The following is a 13,668-nucleotide window of genomic DNA, read 5'->3' as shown; positions in this document are numbered from 1 at the left end:
AGGTCACTTGAAATTAAAAACTTGGGAATTATAAATATCAGGCAAAACTTTTGACAAATCTAGATCAGTGTGTGTGTGTCCAGCTGTTCCTCAACTGCATCTTTCCCTGACTGGAACCTGAAGTATGTCTTCTCGCGATGCATCCATAGGCACCACCGACAAATCCTTACTATTGGAACCTGTCAATTCAACATCATATCCATACAAGACTTTATAGAGTCGATGTGAAACTTCATCCATGTGTCTTGTTGCATCAGCAGAAACCAGAAGAAGGCAGAACATTTTGTTGACTTGCAGGTTGTAGTGTAGAGCAAATCTTTCCAGACACCTCATCGGTTCCTTTTAGCTCAATGGACATTTCCTTGAAGTCTTGCTCAGCTTGATCGCACTCATTCAAGCTATCTCCAAAATCGTCACAGACAACAGTGGACTCTCGCATACACCTGTTCGAGAAATATTGGAAGACTCTCGCCAGGGCAAAGTTGACAAAAGATGATCATCGTTTTCAGAATGGGTGGTTTGTAGACACTCCAAGCTCCACTCGTCTCCCCCCTCTGCCCCTTCATATGCAGCAGCACCCTCATCATCACAGGGTTCAATAGTGAGGTGAGGGGATGGGGTAATCTGGGCACCTAACTTGGGTCCCCCTTTGTACACAGGGTCTATCACATGGGATCGGAGGTTGTATGGAGTTGTGCGGTACAATGTGAAGAAAGGACTTACTTGTTTCAAACTCTCTGTGTGTACGGTATCTGTCAATTCTTCATATACTCTTTGTGATGAGCTGTGACAAAACAAAACAACAATTAATTTCAATTTATTCATTTTAAAGTGAAGACAAATCAGAAATAACCCTGGTAAGTAATGACTAGGGTTGGGAACTGAAACTCGGTTCTGAGGAAGAACCTATATCAATTGCCGAGTACTGGGTATCCAAAGAAAAACAAATTATTTGGGTTCTGCTTATCGGTTCCTTAACATGTACATGGACGTGCTGCGCAAAGCAACACATTTTGTTTTGAAGGATTAATAAGAGTTGAGATCCCCGACTCACTCCCCCCGGGGCTGTGAGACAGATTGGGGAGGAGCAAAGGGAAGTCAGTTCACTGTTTGTGAAGCAGGGAAATTATTTTTAAATGAAATTATGATTTCTATACTTTTACAAACAGTGAAGCAATTGGGCACCTGTCAGATATATTGCAAGACATGTGTTTGGACACATATGGTTAGACACTGTGTCACACAGGCAGGTTTCAGTGTCACATCAGAGGAGACCGGGGGAATGATAAAATCTCAAATGTTCATAAAAATGTCAATACAATCCAACAATGCCAAAGCCTAATAATAATTAAGATGAATTAACAGGTCACATGAATTCAACTTGTTAGGTAACTTACTAGGATGTCTCCATCTCTTTTTGTAGTTTTTCTTTATGGGCCTTTTTTTCGTGTAGTGATGACAAACTGGAGGACAGGTCCTCTGCTGTCACCATGGGTACCTCTTGTCCCGAGCCTGGACTCCTACGTGAAGCCTCTGTACGCCTGCCCGGGCCTGGGGCTGTCAATGTCCTCATGAAGGGCAGAGAAACCTGAACAAGGAAATCAATAGAACTTTCTACATAGATATATCAACTAATCATTATTCTGTTTAAAATTGACATTGACTTGTGCACCTTCACTATGATCCAATGCTAGGGTCCGCTCTATTCTGCATAGGTATGTGATGATGTGTCGTCCTCAGTGGACTTGAGTATCTTGGTTTCGATGAGGTGAACAATGTCCATTCGATTGATCTTAGTCAATCTTTTGATCAGTGTTGTTTCTGTTAAAACAAAAAAAATAAGTTAAAAAGTTCCACCTTCAAATTTGAAAAAGTATATTTTTTCCAAATTAAAATGAGAGATTCTACGTCACTTGTGTTTCAGAGCAATAATTATGAAACTATGTTCCCTACTTATTTCTAACCTGTGGAATGTTGTCCTTCCCTTTCTGCCCAGAGTTTCAAAAGGGCATGGCTTTGATCTTGCAGTGAGTTAGGGTTTTCAACTCTTATCAGGTTGATCCTCTCCTCACTGAAGTCCAGCTCCCGAGCCAATTCTGTTGAGAAATATAAAACATTGTAATGATTAAGATGGTAAAAATATATATTTAAAAGATTACAACTATTCTAACTGAAAGCCGACCAAAATTGTACTAATAATGTTTATTTAATGTAAATTGGATGTCTTTGCTACTAAGGTGTGACTCACCAGTCCAGCTGAAGCCCAGGTGGTCGGCTATAATGGCCAACCGTTGCTCTTTTCTCTCTTCTTCATCCTGTGGATCTACTGTAAACAACCACTGCAAGTTATACCAAATGAACATTTACAAATAGTATCTTCATTGGCTTTCCTGTTTTTGTTATACTAACAGTTTGGTTAATTCATTAGGACATAATAAGAGTGGTGTGCCTTGAACAACTACACAAAAGCCTGTATCAAATGGTTGTGAAAGACCTTGTAGTGACACTATGATTAAGAAAAATACATTAACCATTAGAAAATTAATTGTATTTCATTTTTTTACATAAGTATATACTCTTTAATGTTTCATAGTTTTCTAGCCACTAAGTTGTTTTCACAAGTTCCAAAAAGCCTTTAAGTCAATCTTGAGATATTCAGCACACATAGAGGGGAAGAGAAACTTCATTTCCAACATAAACACAGTTCAAACAACACAGCCACATGACTTCTTCAACTACAATAGGAATGAACTACAAGGAACAGAGAGGCAGCACCTTAACAGCTACAATTCACTAGTGACGCACAAAAGATAGAGAATAGCCCCTTAAGCTCGGGGGATACCTTGACTTTGGACTTTATCATCTGGGATTCGCTGCATCTGTGTCTCAGAAGGGTCATCCCACAGTGGTCTAATGGGAAAGACGTCTCCTGAGGGACGGGAACTGCATCTCAGGGAAAGTATCTCTCTCTATGAGTGATGGATCAATGAGACTGCTCTCATCATCTGAGTTGGCAGCTGCAGCCTCTTGTTCTTTCTCTGTCTCTGCCTGTGCCAACCTTGCCACCAGTTTGGCTGCCTCATCGCTTATCTCCTCAGAGAAATCAATGGACTGTTTTTGTTGCTCACGTTTCTCTTTCATGGGTGTTGATGAATGAGTTGATTGACCACTTTTGCCTCGGACTGGCAATCTGGACTGGAAACCTTTAGATTTAGCTAATTCAGCACTCAATGGGCGACCTTGTTCTTTTTTGGCAGATGGTGTGGTAGACTCCGCCTCACAGAAGCTCTTGGCTTTGAAAGATGGTGTCTTGGTTTTGATATCCAAAGAAGGACCTGCATCTGTCTCAGATTTCTCCTTGAATCCTTTTTTACAGGGACCTTAAGCTTTTTGTCTTGGGTAGATAGAGCAGTTTTGGCGGGAGAATCAGTCTTGGGAGTGCTAGACTTAATGGGAATTCTAGATTTAGGTTCAGAAATGAAGGAGGCCTCTTTATTAAGAGTGGTTGAAGAGGAGGTTGCTTGAGGTGGAGAGGGAATTGTGGATTTACCCCGACCTTGAGAAGTAGACTTAGATGGTGTTTTGACTGGAATCTTTTTAACACCACTGGAAGCAATTTGTTTGTTTTTTTCTGTTGGTGTGGGTGCTTCTATCACTGACTGTGATTCTTCTGGAGAGGAATCAGAAGACTCTTCGCCCTGCTCAGAGTAAACGGATCTAGTGACTGTTGTTTCTGCTGTCTGTACAGTTGTTATCATTTGGTCAGTGGACTGTTTTTCTAAATCTAAGTATCCTTCATTCACATTTTTGTCTGTTTTAGTCTCTAGACCTTCAGGTGATGTCTGACCTTTCTTTGCAGTTTTGGATGAAGCAGAAAGGCTCATTTCAGGGATTTTAGATTTGGTGGGATCAGCTTTAGAGGCTGGTTGATCACCCTCAGATGGGGACTGAAGCTGAGAATCAGTTTCCTCTTTTGATGTCTTAGTCTCTTCACTCTTAACCTCTACTGTTAGATTGAGGCCAACTTCATCTTCTGCTGCTGATCTCATACTTTCCTGCCTGGCATCTTCTACGAGAGGCTCGTCTAAAGGCTGATCACCTATCTGGAAAAAGGCAAAACCACCTCCTTCTTCCTCATAGCTCCTCTTCGTCATGTCAATAGCGCCACTTCGGTCATTTCAAAAAGCTTCCCCTCTTGGAAAGAAAAGGGTTTGGCTCACTGGTAGGAGTGCTCTCTTCTGTTGGTGTCCTACCAGGTGTTGTGTCTGGAGTTGCTTGCAGAGACTGACGGTCCACTACCAGATTCAGTATTTTCTGTTCCTCCTCCTTGACGCGAGCTGCAAAGGTATCATCATCCTCCCGCATGGCAGACCATGAGTCCTTTTCTTACCCTTGCAGTGACACCTTTTGACTCAGTTCTGGGAGGTTCTAGTGTTTCATCATCCTCTGTGTCATCATATACACAGACCTCCTGTATACACATGTCCTTTGCTCCACCTGAGGCACCAGCCTCTGGCACTCCTGGTTGCTCTTTTTGATCTCCTTTCACTTCATCTGTTACATTTTTGACATGTTTTAGCGTACCCGTCTGTGGCTTAGAAACCCCTAACTCTTGACCAAGCTTATCATCTTCGCTGTTGTCTTTTGACTTCCTTAAGCACTCTTCCTTTTGCTCATCAGTCCTGTTTCAACATGTGGTGTGGCAGAGGCCTTTTTGGAAATACTGTCTTTATCAACTCTTGCAGATGGTGAAACTATTTGTTCCTGTGCAGTTTCCAGTTTGATTCCTGAGTGATGCTGGTCTGAGACAGAGTGAGGTCCCTCTGAAATGACAGTGGCTGTTGTTCTTGTTTTCATGACCTCTTTGTTGTGGGATCCATCATGCAAACCTGCTGAAAAAGGAGAGGGAGGTTGTACTTTAATATGGGGATCAGCAAAATAGCTAACTTTGAATCTTCTGCGGGTTTTTCAAACCCACATTCACTTTGCGAAAGCTTCTCACTTGTGTGCTCTATTGTTTCATAGCTGTCATCCCCTGTTTTGGCACATGCTGAGGAAACCAAATCTTTTTTAGAGTTCATTTTGCTCCTTGCGTCCTGTTCCATTTCATCAAATGTTTTTATTTTGGCTGCCATCTTAAACATCTCATCCTCTGGGGGTGATTTTTCTCCTAGGTTCATAGCTTTCTGATGTATCCTCTTCTTCTGGGTCTTCAGGAATGACAGAAGATTTGGATGGAACAGAGAGGAATGTATGTTCAGGGGGTTTGGGGTTTACCTCATAACTTACCTCTTCAGAACTAGGAGTATCAGGGGAGAGGGGACTCTTACCAGAACTTGTCATCTGAGATGTCTGCTCACAACATTCATCGTCAGCACTAGCCCTCTTGCTCTCGAAGCAGCCTACCACGCAAAGCATCTTGGGGGAATTCTGTAGCTTTGGAGGGACCCTGGATGTCTAGAAGAGTTACTAGGCGGACCTAGAGATGATGGGAAAGAATGGGTGGCTTTTTTTGCTCTACAGGGCTACTCTCTAAAGAGTCATGAGGGGGGTGACTCCTTGGTCGGGCTAGGTTCAATAGAATCTGGGGACTTATGGGAGGAGTTTCTTCCATGAGAGGACTACCATCTAGAGAGTCTCGTGGCTTATTGATAAGGAGTCATCGGCAAATGGACTCAGAGTATCTGAGTCTTGTTTTAAAGGCAACTCTAAGCTGTCATGACGCTGTGAAGAGGATCTAGAGGCTGGATAACCAACTAAAGGTAATGTTAGCTGATGATCAGGGCTCTCGTCATCACTAAGAAATGTTTCTACAGTCTCTGAAATTCTCTTTGTACGTTTTTGAGGTTTAGGTGGCTTAGAATCGCTGCTTTTAACAGAAAATGACTCACTTTTAGAGCGTGATCATCTGCAGCAATCTTTGGAAGCAACAGGGAGAGTCAATTCTGTAGACAGTTGGTCACCAGTGGTCCTCTACACCAGAGTCGCCAGGCCTTCTCTGTGTCTTTGCTTTCTTTTTTGAATGTTGTAGCATTTCTGCTGAAGATGAAGAGGGTCTGCTGTCCAATTTTGGGAGAAAGACTATCTGGGCTAGTGTCTGGAGTGGCAAGACCCTCATGTTTCAAACTGTCCTCAGAGCTCAGATGAGGGGGTTCCATCTCCAGAACTGGCACTTAGTGAGTCTGCCACAGCCTCATGTTTTGAGCTGTCACAGCTATCATCAAGGCCACCATTTCTAAAGTCTGTAGTTTCAGTTAGATCTGAATGAACGGCAGCAACTGACTTGGGTTTCATCTCTTTGTCTTGCTGAGGGGTCTGTTTCTTGCGAGGTTTGGAATCCAAAGATAATTCTCGTTCTTGAGAGACACATGAACTTATTGCTTTGGCCATGGATTTTGACTGGATGGTATCTGATATTTGGTGGAGTTCTCTGATCTTGACATTGTGGATGTTTTGAGCTCAAATAGCCCAGACTTTGTCTTTGAGGGGTCCTGCCCTGTTTGGAACGCTTGCATCAGCTCTTTGACTGACATTGTCTCCTCAAGTTTTTCAGACTCAGTTTTGCGAGATTTTTGTTTCAATTTAGGGCTTTCTTTGGCTTTTGGAGAAGGCTTGCGCACGACAGGCAATTGTGAAGACTTGCTCCCAGTGGACCTTTTACTCTTTTGCTCTGCTTCTACTTTCTGTTGTAAGGCTTTGACCTTATCCTTTATTGACCCAATGGGTGTTTCTTCAATCACTGGAGAGACAGGTGATGCTGGGGCAGGAGCTGTAGGCACACTTAGAAGAGCACCTGCCTCTGTGGATTCCTCTGCCTGCCCCTGATCTTTGCCCTTCCTCCTGACTGGCTTCTTAACATCGCCAGCAGCTGTTTTGTCCTGTCTTTGGTTGGAGTAGTTGGTTTTGCACTTTTGCTTGAGACAACTTCAGTGGATTTTTCTTGGACTGCTGGCTCTTTTTTGAACTTTTAGTTTGGAGCCCACTGATCCATCCAGGAGGTATTCTTTAAGGTCACCACTGTCCTTTATTGCTTTTGGTCTGGGAGCCCCTCGGTTGGCTCTACTTTTCACGTAAGATAGGCTCTTGAGTTTCCAAGGCAGCCATCTTTATGGCCTCCTTTATCTCACATCTCTGATAGGAGAACCCACTCTTCTGCCATTCTAGCTGCTTTTGCTGTCTCTTCAGCTACCTCACCCTTATAGGTTCCACTCCTGAGTATCTCACTGACTTTCTCTAGGTCCTCTTGGACTTTCTCTAAGTCCTTCTCCATTATTTCTAATGGCTCTCCAGAAAACATCCTCAGTCCCTTTCTCTACACCACACCTCCTAAGGAAGGGGATTTCTCTGTGGTGTCTGCAGTCAAGATGGCAGTCCATTTGATCAAATCTTGTTCATCTCTGACACGTCGGATAGAAGGTCGGGTTCTCGAATCAGCTCTGATTTCAGGGCTGATGTCGGCGTCTCTTCAGTCTTCCATATGGAAAAGACAAGTAAGGAGTAAAGAAATAAAAATTCAAATGAAAGGGGACAAGACATCGGAGAATGTGGGTCAGGACAAGATTGGAACAGGGATCATAGGACAACAAATTCACAAAGGAGTCTACATCAGGGTATAAGAGGAATTGGGCTTATACTTGAATAGGGCTCTGGGGAATTGTGGTAAGCAAAGGCTAATAAGGAATATGATCAGGAAATAACTTGCTTATACACTTAACACATTCACACGCGCACGCACGTACACGTTCACACACACACACACACACACACACACACACACACACATGACAAAACAATAGAAAACAACTCAAAGATACTATGAGAGAAACCAGGTAAACCAAGAAAACCAATAATTACAATGGAAAAAAAGCACAGCAAATGAACAAAGAAACACAAAGGACATCTCAAGATTGCTTGGATGCATGACAGGTATCAATGTAATAACAGGCAAAATGGCTTGAAAACAACTTAAATGGCTGGGTAGTGTCTTAAAAAAAGAGAGCAAGTGATCAAAGTGATAATTCGCCTTGCTTTTTCATTCTAGACAAATAATAATATAACAGATCATTTACTTTCACAGAAACTAAAGAGAAACAAGTGATCTGTGGATACTGGTAAGAGGCATCTTGGAGGATGGGGCACTTAAATTCCATTTGCCCTTCTCTCAGCCTTATGTTTAACTATATATTTCAAATATACCTTAATAAAACAGAAATAAATTAAAAAAAATGCGTGATATTGTGTTATGCTGTAACATAAAACAAATCAGCTCAGCCACACAACAGAAGGACTAATGTCCTTCTGTTGTGTGGCTGAGCTGATTTTTCAATATTCAATATCAAGAAATATACTACATGTAATATTCAGACATACAAGGCACACACACCACATACACAGTTATGTAAGGCAGTTATTTCAGGCAAAGCAAAGGGAAGGGATGCTGGAAAGGTCTTGGTGAAGGGTGAATGGAGTGAGTGGAAATGTAACTGTATTAATTAAATCTGCAATTAGAGAATATTAGTTGTTCATGTTCAAGAGCTGCTTATTAGTATATCTGCATTCAGTAAATGTGATGAGTTATTGTTCCATATACACAACTACTGCTACTGTAACAACATACAGTATTAGTATCATACACATTCCCTGAAAACATATACATGAACATTTAATTAGTAACATATCATCCATATACAGTGGGGCAAAACATTATTTAGTCAGCCACCAATTGTGCAATTTCTCCCACTTAAAAAGATGAGAGAGGCCTGTAATTTTCATCCTAGGTACACTTCAACTATGAGAGACAGAATGGGGGGAAAGAATCCAGGAAATCACATTGTTTGTAGGTGACCAAATACTTATTTTACCGAGGAATTTACCAATTAATTCATTAAAAATCCTACAATGTGATTTCCTGGATTCTTTCAAGATTTCAAGACAAGATTTCTGGCTCTCACAGACCTGTAACTTCTTCTTTAAGAGCCTCCTCTGTCCTCCACTTGTTAACTGTATTAATGGCACCTGTTTGAAACTCGTTATCAGTATAAAAGACACCTGTCCACAACCTCAAACAGTCACACTCCAAACTCCACTATGGCCAAGACCAAGGGGCTGTCAAAGGACACCAGAAACAAAATTGTAGACCTGCACCAGGCTGGGAAGACTGAATCTGCAATAGGTAAGCAGCTTGGTGTGAAGAAATCAACTGTGGGAGCAATTATTAAAAAATGGAAGACATACAAGACCACTGATAATCTCCCTCGATCTGGGGCTCCACGCAAGATCTCACCCCGCAGGGTCAAAATGATCACAAGAACGGTGAGCAAACATCCCAGAACCACACGGGGGGACCTAGTCAATGACCTGCAGAGAGCTGGGACCAAAGTAACAATGGCTACCATCAGTATAACACCACTACGCCGCCAGGGACTCAAATCCTGCAGTGCCAGACGTGTCCCCCTGCTTTAGCCAGTACATGTCCAGGCCCGTCTGAAGTTTGCTAGAGAGCATTTAATGATCCAGAAGAGGATTGGGAGAATGTCATATGGTCAGATGAAACCAAAATAGAACTTTTGGTAAAAACTCAACTAGACGTGTTTGAGGAGAAAGAATGCTGAGGTTGCATCCAAAGAACACCATACCTACTGTGAAACATGGGGGTGGAAACATCATGCTTTGGGGCTGTTTCTCTGCAAAGGGACCAGGACGACTGATCCGTGTAAAGGAAAGAATTGAATGGGGCCATGTATCGTGAGATTTTGATTGGACAACCTCCTTCCATCAGCAAGGGCATTGAAGATGAAACGTGGCTGGGTCTTTCAGCATGACAATGATCCCACAAACACACCGCCCGGGCAACGAAGGAGTGGCTCGTAAGAAGCATTTTCAAGGTCCTGGAGTGGCCTAGCCAGTCTCCAGATCTCAACCCCATAGAAAATCTTTGGAGGGAGTTGAAAGTCTGTGGTTGCCCAGCGACAGCCCAAACCATCCACTGCTCTAGAGGAGATCTGCATGGAGGAATGGGCCAGAATACCAGCAACAGTGTGTGTAAAACCTTGTGAAGACTTACAGAAAACGTTTGACCTCTGTCATTGCCAACAAAGGGTATATACAAAGTATTGAGATGAACTTTGTTATTGACCAAATACTTATTTTCCCACCATAATTTGCAAATCAATTCCTTTAAAAATCAGACAATGTGGATTCCTGGATATTCTTCCCCCCATTCTGTTCTCTCATAGGTTAGACGTGTACCTAGGATGAAAAATTACAGGGCCTCTCTCATCTTTTGAAGTGGGAGGACTTTGCGCCAAAAAACCAATTGGTGGCTGACTAATACTTTTTTGGCCCATTGGTATATTCAGTACGTTTTATGAATAATATTGGCTATCTCCTAATGATTTTTTATTAAATGCGTTCAGAGTATTATTCTTTCATGTTTCCTGTTTGAGTCTTTTTCTCATTACTAGATATACAAATGGTAGGAACAGTAGAAGGGGTGAGGATTCAATGCAGTGGAGACGGAAGGTGAACTACTTTATTTGCTTTATTCATTACGCTACAGGGAACTACAACGTAGAGCACTAACTATTGCCTATTCCGGCCCTAATCTCAACTAGCATGGAGTTTCCCGAGTTGCGTTGAGCAACTAAGTGTTTGGAAGGTATTGCATTAGCCCATGAAGTGCTAGTCCAACGCTGGGACATATGCAGGCTGCAGTGGGACAAAGACATTATGGGGAACGCCGTATCAGCAGCTGAAGTCCAGTGACATCGCATCTCCTCCTCCTTTGTTACATGTTTATTCCCTTCTTGCTGCTAGATGGTGACAAACTGCAACAGATTGGAAGTCATACTTCCCACAAAGCAGTGGTGGGTACAACTATTGGTGGAAGTCTCATTGATCCACTCAGTGCAGAGTCTACGTTAAATGCCATTAAAAGCTGTATTTTAACGTCATTTTAAAATGACAAAATTAAGAGTACAATTTAAATAAATACACATACCAAACGTTTTTTGTAATTTTTGGGAGAGGTCTGATTCTATACTGTACCATAGAAAGTTGATTGTTCTTTGTTCTGGCTCTTGTAATCTGAGCAGGTAAAAGCCAGTGACATTGTGCTGCCTGATGTAACAATAACAAACCGCACTCCAACTGTTTGTTTAGAGAATTTGCACAACACAAATGGCCTCATGACTGCATTATTCAGCACAGAATCAGAGGCCATTGTCAAATAAACATCACCACAGAATGAATGCGTTAAATGTCATGTACATACTTAGATGGCAGAGTTTAACTCTTCCTTCAATATCCAATCTCAAATTGTGAAGGGGAATGAGTTCAATCAAAAACAAAAAGGCAGGTGTGACATCGTAAAAAAAGGAATGTAAAAAATGAAGTTAAGCCTTAAGACAAACATGACATTGACATGGGAGGTTTGTGTGACAGGACAAAACATACATGAAGCTTAAAAGGCTTTGAAAAGATGTAAATGGTCTATGAATAATCTAAGGGGTCTGCTGGGGGTGTCAGTGTATTCCTCTGAACACATGTTAAACTACATTGACTAATCATACATACAATATCAGCTTTACTGTCATATTAGTGTCATTAATAGGACATGCAGTATTATTATAGATAGCAAATATTTGAGTAGTAGTTATAGAGGAAAATAAATGTTAAATATGTCTTACATTTCTCAAGCGTTCTGCTGGTCTGAAAAACAACATGGAAAACAGATCACAGTTAGTTTTATGTGGCAACTATTTATTTTAAAAGTACTACTACCATTATGACTGCTACTTCAGGAAAAGAACAAATGATAGACATAACAGCAACAATCAGCTATGCTACTGACAATTCACTACTGCAATTAACAACATATATCCAAAATGTACTTCTATACTATAAAAAATGACAAGACAGTGGACAGGGTAGATCAGCAGAGCTAGTTAGTAGAAGAGGAGGGGGAGCAGTGGGCTGCGTTTACCTTCTTCCTCTTGCTCTTGATCTGAATCGGAATCCTTTGGGAGCAAGAAGCAGCGAGAAGCAGACAGATTGCACAGATAGAAACAGCAATATTAAAGGAAGAACTAGACAAGGGGCAGTGTATGGTTAAACATAGCGATGAAGACAACCAGCTGGTGCGATTTCAAGTAAAGCCAGAGTGGTCTTAAAAGCTGCATGACACACATATTCAAGATGTAAAACAAATAACCTTGTTAGCTTTCAATCAGATTATCATTTGTGAGATGTGCGCTTCAGCATGGAGTGTTACTGGTTTGGGGTAAGTGAATCCTGGGACACATTAAGATAAATACATGTAGTTTTCTTTCAAATCTGATCAAAGGACACCAACCTTAATCCTGGATAGAGAGTTCAAACGTTTACTACTTGGGGATGTCAGTCATTGATATGTATAAAAACATACAATTAAATCATATTTTGGCGTAATTCTTTTCAATGGTGTAATAATTCACAAGTGGAAGATTAGCATATATTACAGTGTCCAAGGAGAAAAAAGGGTCAAGATTGCAGTATGGCCCTGCTTACAAATAACAATTTTAATATAAACAATGTTGTCATTAAATATGAAATCCGCAATCTTAAGCATCTTTTGTTGAGTCAACACCATGACTCTTACCTTGCAGTATGATGGAAGGGTGATGTGAGGTGGCATATGGCATTTTGGGTGAGTGCCCTGTAGTTCCTGGGTTCTTTTCAATAAGGACAGACGTCCACAGGGCTCCTGAGTGTTGTCTCTGATCTGCAAACCCAGAGCATCAGCATTAGTCACTGCTATTACAATCATTCAGAATAATCCATTATTGTTCATGTTCATACAAGCAACAACAAAACAGTTAGTGGTTTCTTTGTTTCAAGTTAAGGTAAAGTGCTTACTTTGGATAAAGAGTGCTAGTCTGTTCTCCTTAAAGGCATAGAAGCTAAAGAGATGGTGCTGGCCACTTTTGGTGAGTGGAAGAAGGTTTCCAAAGCAGTCTGCATAGATAGGTTTGCCTTCCAGGACCTGTCAAATACAACAACACACAGATAAGAACGAGGACTAAATAACAACATACATTCCAACAAGAGAATCAATTCCGTTTTGTTTTAACCACGTGCTAACTATTTAATCAGAAGCCCTAGCCTTGACCTTTGTACATAACCTTCAAAGGAAATAGACCCTTTATATATGGAACATTTCATCCCTTTTTTATGATTAAGCAAAACATATTTGAGAAATGTCCTTAGTGTTCTTGTGATCTTAAACTGGCCCATCTTGTGCTGCAAATATCCAAACCTGCAGACAAGGGTGCATCATTTATGGTGATCCAATCGTGTTTTGAGAGGGTCATTCATGGTTTCTTATCAACAATGTATTGTATTTCAGTTGACTGTACTCAGGGCTATGAGGGGGGCACAATCGTACATCTGTAGCTTGTACACATGCCGATGGTAGGCTTTAAATGCAAAGTGAGCTACACTTCCAACCTCTGCGGTCAGTGAAAACATTCCTTCTCACCTCAACATCTCGGCTGCGTGCCACCTCGATGAAGTTCTCCTGCTGCTCCAGAGTTTTGTCAATCTTGTTCATCTGTCCATGGCAGAAGCACCGCAGTCGGGCTTCAATGGGATCATGCGTCTTTGCAAAGATGACAAACTTGGCCATGTACG

The 13,668-nt window shown here is 41.5% G+C and overlaps 1 pseudogene; it reads right to left on the bottom strand.

Moving 5' to 3' along the window:
• Positions 1-13,668, bottom strand: part of LOC117547263 — a 71,344-nt pseudogene that overhangs the window by 22,300 nt on the left and 35,376 nt on the right.

The sequence above is a fragment of the Gymnodraco acuticeps genome, unplaced genomic scaffold, assembly GCF_902827175.1.
Source record: "Gymnodraco acuticeps unplaced genomic scaffold, fGymAcu1.1, whole genome shotgun sequence".
NCBI lineage: Eukaryota > Metazoa > Chordata > Actinopteri > Perciformes > Bathydraconidae > Gymnodraco > Gymnodraco acuticeps.
The sequence above is the reverse complement of the archived record's forward strand: the minus strand, read 5'-3'. Positions and strand labels throughout refer to the sequence as shown.